The sequence below is a fragment of the Protopterus annectens genome, chromosome 7.part0, assembly GCF_019279795.1.
Source record: "Protopterus annectens isolate FY-2018-M chromosome 7.part0, PAN1.0, whole genome shotgun sequence".
Classification (NCBI taxonomy): Eukaryota; Metazoa; Chordata; order Ceratodontiformes; family Protopteridae; genus Protopterus; species Protopterus annectens.
The window spans coordinates 742,862,116-742,869,392 of NC_056739.1; the positions used below are offsets into that span (position 1 = coordinate 742,862,116).

General features: G+C 48.3%; 1 protein-coding gene across 1 annotated transcript in view; it reads left to right on the top strand.

Annotated features, from left to right (window-relative positions):
- The window catches only part of STAG3 (stromal antigen 3), a 4,836,058-nt gene that overhangs the window by 2,386,729 nt on the left and 2,442,052 nt on the right, over positions 1 to 7,277 (top strand). The gene's annotated exons all lie outside the window — the stretch shown is intronic.

The window sequence follows — 7,277 nt, forward strand, 5'->3', positions numbered from 1 at the left end:
TCGATTGATGGTATGTGCTTGCAGCTACATGGGCCAGTGGTTGTGCTTTTGTTTCTCATTACAAATTGGATATAATTTTCAGAAACTGAGACGCCTTTGGTTTGGCAGTACTCCGGAATATCCTTCCATGAGGGCCACCCAAGATCAGCGTAGCTGGAGACTGTCCCATATGTTGAGGAAGAATAAAAAGGAGAACATCATATTTCAAAGTTATGTACTCACCATAACTAGGCATCTGTGTTGTCCAATGTGAGAGTGTTCAATCTCGCCGTTTGTTCTTACACATGGGTGTCGGAGCCGATCCTCGGCTCCGAGTCGGCCGCTTAGCAAAGCTTTGCATCTAGAAGAAGCTCGAGACCAACCTACCTCCCACAATTCCCTCTGCCTCTACCTCAGATCTAGTTTGCCGCTGCAACCGATCGCATCGTATTTGAAGAGCTCTGACCAACTGGGAAGATAAGCTAACTTTTTTCTTGTAAAATTTCTTGAAAATGTTAGGATTCTTGACATATATATTTAGTGTGTGTGTGTGCTCTTGTCATCCTTCTACTCTTATATATATATATATATATATATATATATATATATATATATATATATATATATATATATATATAGTTTAGGTTTACCTTGGTGCCTACCCCACTTACTACTTGGCTTACTACTAAACTTGGAATTTGATTCTAGGCATTATTTGTCTGGGACTGTGGATACTAACCTATTTTGACACTGTTATTGATATTGTACAGTACTTTTCTTACAGGATGTCTGAAAAAGCTAAATCAGGATTTAAGAGGTGTCAGTGTGGGCAGAATATGTCTGTCACCGACAACCATAGCTCCTGTGTCTACTGTCTTGACCCTCTCCATCTACAAGAAGACTGTTCTATTTGTCATTCTTTTAGTGGAAGGGTCATGACAGATAGGCGCAGGAAGCTTATGGACAGAGGTATTTTGAAGCCTGCCTTCCAAGAGGCTCTTGACAAGTCAGACCAGGCTTCTAAATCCTCGAAGGAGTCGAAGACATTGGAGCCCATGTCATCGGCTCCGAGTTCTTCGTTTAAGGTTCGTTCACCGGTTCCACCGACTTCGGGGCCGAGTGTCGAACTTCTGTCTGTCACCGAGCCTAGAGTCTTGTAACCGGTAACGGAGCTTCCACCTCCTGCTCTATTGAGGTCGGCACCGTCCTCGATTCCTTCGACTCGGTCTTCCAGGCCCCTCTCTGACACCGACGTAGATCGTGTGGTGCAGACGTTAATGGAGAACACGGCTCTGTCCAAACTCATTTCAGTATCCTCTCAATTGGTGTCGAGAGTTGAAGGCCTTCCTTTATCTCCATCTGATCCTCCTCCGAGACCTGCTCAGCCTTCGGAGCCGGGAGATGTTGATCTAATGATAGTGGAGCCATTGGTGCCGGAACTGTCCCTTTCTCGGTCGGCACCGTTGACCTCGACTCCGTCGGAACCATTACCGGACTCGGGGATCCGACGATCTATCCTTGGTTCTGGGACCGAGAGTCGGACCCATGTTTCGGTGCCGACTCTCCCCCTCGGCACGGATCACTTCGGCTCCGTCCTTGGGGTCGATGCCCTTGGCCTCCGCGTCGGAGATACTTCTGCGTTCTTCGGTACCGGGGGATTCCTCGGCTCGGGGTCCGGGGGCCTTCGACCTTATGAGAAAGGTATTGTCTTCTCAGACAACCACTTCAGCAGAAGCAACTTCTCCCTCCCATAAAGGTCCGTTGTCTTCTTCTGCACCCACGACTACACAAAAGCGTTGAGCACCAGTGTCTCAGCCACTCCCAGAGGGAGCCCCTTCTTCCTCAGAAGCCTCATCGGATGCCCCCCCCCCCGATGATGTTCCGAGGAAAAGACTGTGCAAGAGGAGGCACTTAGATTCTCCACAAGAATCCTTAACATCGGATACTGACTTAGATGAGTCAGAGGGGTCCCCAAAATCACCCTCGGAGGATGTCTTCTTTTCTGACATCCCGGAGATCCTGAAACAGAGAGGTGCTTGGCAGGCCCTACCCCCTTCTGAGGATGAGTCGGTTTTGCTGAAGGCATTTGGTGCTCGCCCTTCTTCCTCCTGGGTTACTCCGCCCTTCGACAAGTTAATGGAATTAATTGCTCGAAGGGCGTGGGAGGCACCTGACACAGTGGAACCAGTTCCCAGGAAGCCTAACAAATATATAACTGCCCCTCAGGATAAGTCATACCTCACTAAGGGAGTTCCAGTGGACGCTATGGTGGTGGCAGCAGCCACGAAAAAGGAGATGTCCGAATCTTCCTCGTCTGTTCATCCTCCTAACAGGGACTCTAGGACCATGGACAGATATGGGAAGCGCATTTTCAGCTCAGCGAGTTTTTCCATGCGATCGCTGAACTACTTGACACACTTCACACGATTACAGAGGGATCTAGTCAAAGAGTTGGGAGATACCCTCCAGGGTACGACAGATGCTGCTGTCTCGGATAAGGTTACAGCACAGCTCAATACCCTTACATCTATTGTGAACTTGTCCATGAGGCTCATCTCGTATGCGGCTGAAGGGTCGAGTAGGGCTGCAGCTTCAGCGATTGCTCTTCGTTGACAATCCTGGATGTGCCTGTGCTCCTTTGCTGAAGCCTTCAAGTCTTCCTTTACTAACGCCCCCTTTGATGGTGCCACTCTTTTTGGCCCTAAAGTAAAGGAGACCCTAACCCGGTGTGAGCAGGAGGGAAAGACTCTGTCTGCTGTCGGAGTCAGTTTTTCCACCCCATCCAGACCGTACCCCAAAGGGCAACGAGGTGGAAAGATGTGGTTTCATAAACCCCATGGTTCTTTCCCAGGCACATAGGGTGATGCCCCCTCCAGAGGCAGGGGGGGCAGAAGTGGAAGACGCCGCCCTGGCAGCAGAGGGGGTCCGCAGAATCAAGGCGACAGAGATACCATCCCTGAGAAGCCTTTCCAGCACTCCTGAGAGGAGGCCCGACTGTCCTGCTCTGGAGGCAGTCGGGGGATGCTTAGCTTTATACCCTCAGGCCTGGCAAAACCTTACTTCAGACAAATGGGTAAAAAGCATTATTACCAGAGGTTACAAAATTCCCTTTATATTCCCCCCGTTACCACAAAAAAGGTTCCCAGATGTACCACCCCATCTGCGAGAACCTGCAGCTATAGAAATCTCAAAGCTGCTAGAAAAAGAGAGTCATCCAACCAGTCCCGGCAGACCAAAGAGGATCCGGAACTTACTCAAGGTTCTTTTTAGTTCGAAAAAAGACAGGGGACTGGAGGCCAATTCTGGACCTAAGCATTCTCAATACGTATGTGAAGAAAGAAAAGTTCCGGATGGTCACGCTTCAATCGATCCTTCCGTTCTTACAGAAGGACGACTGGATGTGCTCAATAGATCTCAGGGACTCCTACTACCACATCAAATTGGCCAGAAAATCCAGAGATCACCTGCGCTTCTGGCTGGGAGCCAGCCATTTTCAGTTTCGGGCCCTGCCCTTTGGTCTAACTTCGGCCCCCAGGGTTTTCACCAAATGCATGGCAGTGGTAGCGTCTCACTTGAGACGCCTAGGATTCCGGATGTTTCCGTATCTGGACGACTGGCTCCTTACTGCCACCACCGAGCGTCAATTCATACAGGCCAGGGACTACACACTCAGCCTTTGTGTTCAGCTAGGGATTTCGATAAATTTCGAAAAATCTGCGTTACAGCCCTCGCAGCATATTTCATTTATAGGGGCAGATCTAGATATCCGTTCTTTGCTACTAAAACTTCCCCCCGCAAGAATAGCTTCCCTACAAGATCACGTATCTCTCCTGCTATTGTCCAAAAAATCCCCAGCCAAACTAGTCCTAAAAGTCTTGGGACTTATGTCAGCTTCCCTCATTGCAGTTCCCATGGGGAGGCTACACATGAGAGTTCTCCAATGGCTGCTGTTCGCACAGTGGTCGTTCCAACAGTTACCACTGACACACGAGATTCACATTACGAATGCCTGCAAAGCACACCTGTCTTGGTGGTTACAGAATCACAATTTCGTCAGCGGCCGACCGTTTGTGTTACCCACACCAACAGCCACAGTGACCACGGACGCTTCCCTGATAGGGTGGGGGGGCATCTTTCAGGGACAGACAGTCCAAGGCGAATGGACCAGTTTAGAGTACAACCTGCATATCAATGTTCTAGAGATGAGGGCAGTGTTTCTGGCGTTGCAACACTTCTCCCCCCTTCTACCTCTAGGGACCATTGCAGTTCAGACAGACAACATGTCCGTAGTCTGGTACATAAACAAACAAGGAGGAACCAAATCTTACCAATTGTGCAGAGAGGCCATGAGAATTTGGCAATGGGCAGAATCCACGGGTCGCTTTCTGATAGCATCGCATATCCCGGGGTTATCCAACATCATAGCGGACAGGTTGAGCAGAGCCATCCTGTTACCTCACGAGTGGTCCCTCAAACAGATAGTGGCGGAAAGGATCTTCCGCAAGTGGGGCCAGCGTTGCTGCGATCTGTTTGCGTCTCCAATGAACACCAAATGCAGAAGCTACTTTGCCCTTTTACCCCCTCCAGGGGATGTCCCCAGGTACGCTCTGATTCACGATTGGCCCCTGGGTCTCCTATACGCTTTCCGCCCTATACCTCTGATACAGAGATTTCTTCAGAAAGCCAAGGACCAGGAGAGGACTATAATTCTCGTTGCCCCATTCTGGCCTCGACAGATTTGGTTTCCCTTTCTTCAAGCTCACCAAATGCGGGAGCCCTGGATTCTGGACCCAGTGCCAGACCTACTGACTCATTCGTCAGGAGCTCCCCACCCGTCACTCCTGTCCCTCAAGTTAGCAGCTTGGCTGCTCCGCTTCCCTACTTAGCCAGGTCTGATCTTCTCTCTCCGGCGGTTCAGGACATTCTGGTAGCCTCTCATAAGGCTTCCACTACTAAAATTTACACCGGTAAGTGGAAACGTTTCGTCTACTGGGCGACTACTCAGCATTTAGATCCCTTAGTAGCCCCTCTAAACAAGATTTTGGAGTTCCTGTCCATGCTGTTTCATCAAGGAGCCTCTACTGCCACTTTAAAACTTCAATTGGCCGCTATTTCTAACTTTCATGTAGGAGAGAACGGAGCGCCCGTTATGGCTCGTAGGCTTTGAAAAGCCTTCTTGAAAGGGTCCTTTCACCTTAGACCAGCAGTTAGGTTACCTACAGCCCCTTGGAATCTAAATCTACTCTTATCCCCACTAATTTTACCACCTTTTGAACCAGCTTCTTACTGTTCCTTGAAGTTCCTGTCCTGGAAAACTCTTTTCCTGGTAGCCATCACTTCAGCCAGACGAGTATCAGAACTTCAGGCGCTTTCTGTTAAGCAACCATATTTAATTTTTCACTCTGACAGGGTATCATTACGCACCAACCCTTCCTTCCTCCCTAAGGTTTGTTCAGTTAACAACATTAATCGGTCCATTGAGCTTCCTACATTTTTCAAAAACCACTCCAATAAGCTGGAATATGTGTTGCACAAGTTGGATGTTCATAGACAACTCAGGTTCTACCTAGATAGAACTAAAGACCATAGAAAAGCGGACCAGCTCTTTATAGCCTTTGTGGACAACAAAAAGGGCATGGCAGTGACGAAGCGTACACTTTCCAAATGGCTAACTGATTGTATAACCTTCGTTTATTCTGCTTCTAATCAGAGTTTGCCCACCAAACCAAAGGGACATTCTACTAGATCAGTTTCCACATCTTTGGCTCATGCGGCTCGTCTGCCGTTGGACACTATTTGTGCAGCCGCCACTTGGTCTAAACCGCATACGTTCATCACTCATTATAAAGTGGACAAAACTTCCAGGGACAAAGCATCTTTTGGTTCCACTGTGCTCAGGAACATTCTTCCGTGAGTCACTCAGGGTAACGGAGCTAGGGACGCTACCCATGTGTAAGAATAAACGGCGAGATTGAACACTATCACATAAAGAAGTTATGTCCTTACCATAACGTTCCATGTGGAGTGTTCATCTCGCCTTTGTTCTTACATTCCCACCCTCCCACCCTCAGGTCTGGAAGAACGTACGGTTTAGAAGTCTGGTCTGTTTGTTTCCCACTAGTGGTCTCTCTGTTGTTCTACTGGTTGAGCTAGTTGTGTTCCTTATGTATACGTATGTATTCTTATGGTGATTATCTGGTTATTGCTGGATCTGGTGTTTCTTGCAAACTAGATCTGAGGTAGAGGCAGAGGGAATTGTGGGAGGTAGGTTGGTCTCGAGCTTCTTCTAGATGCAAAGCTTTGCTAAGCGGCCGACTCGGAGCCGAGGATCGGCTCTGACACCCATGTGCAAGAACAAAGGCAAGATGAACACTCCACATGGAACGTTATGGTAAGGACATAACTTCTTTTTTTCATTCTTCCTCATCCCCCATCTGTTTCTTCAGGTGAGACCTATATAGTTCCAGGTTTGAGCCCTGTCTTTTCCAGTGTATCAATAGCTGTTCATGTTTAACTATGGGGAGATAGGGCAAAAAACTCAATCTGTGGCAATGGGAATGCAGTAGGGTGGTATGGGTAAAGGGAGGAGCTCGAGAGCTGGATCCAAAGTCTGGTATATGTGGCCGAGTTGGATGAGAGATTGGATCCAAACCCATACATTGAGTAAGAATGAAAATGAACAACACAGATGCCTAGTTATGGTGAGTACATAATTTTTAATTTGCCAGTATGTATGCCGAGTATCATGTACCCTATGTATAGCTAAGCCCGTTTATTCTCTCTATGAAGGTTGTTTTATTTTGGGAGTGGTGAGAGCTTCCTTTGAAAACCACCATGCGCCCAGGCATGATGGTTGCATTTGTGCTTGAGGCAATCCTGACAGTTGAGGGAATATTGTTGATGGCCCTAACCCCATTCTTGTTGGTCACATGACCAGCTGTGTCACCACAGGGACTTCCTGTGCCCCTTAGTCTCACTTGTGCAGATGTCTTTACATGAACTGGCAAGGGGTGCTGGTTTTTGGGCCATTGCCCATGGCCATGAACCTCATTCTCCTTGCATTTTAATTTCACAGGCAAGCTAGCTGAGAAGCCCCCCCCCCCCCCCCAGCTGGTATACATATCAGTTCTTCCCTGCCAGCTTCATCAAGCTCCTGACGTGTTATTTGAAGTTTGGTCACCTGAGCTATAGATTAGGTGTTACATCTCTATGCCAGCCAGCTGGCTATCATGAGTAACTGCTTTTAGATAACATTTTCAAGCCCCCCGGGTCACACCAGCAGTGGGTATGAGCTAGCT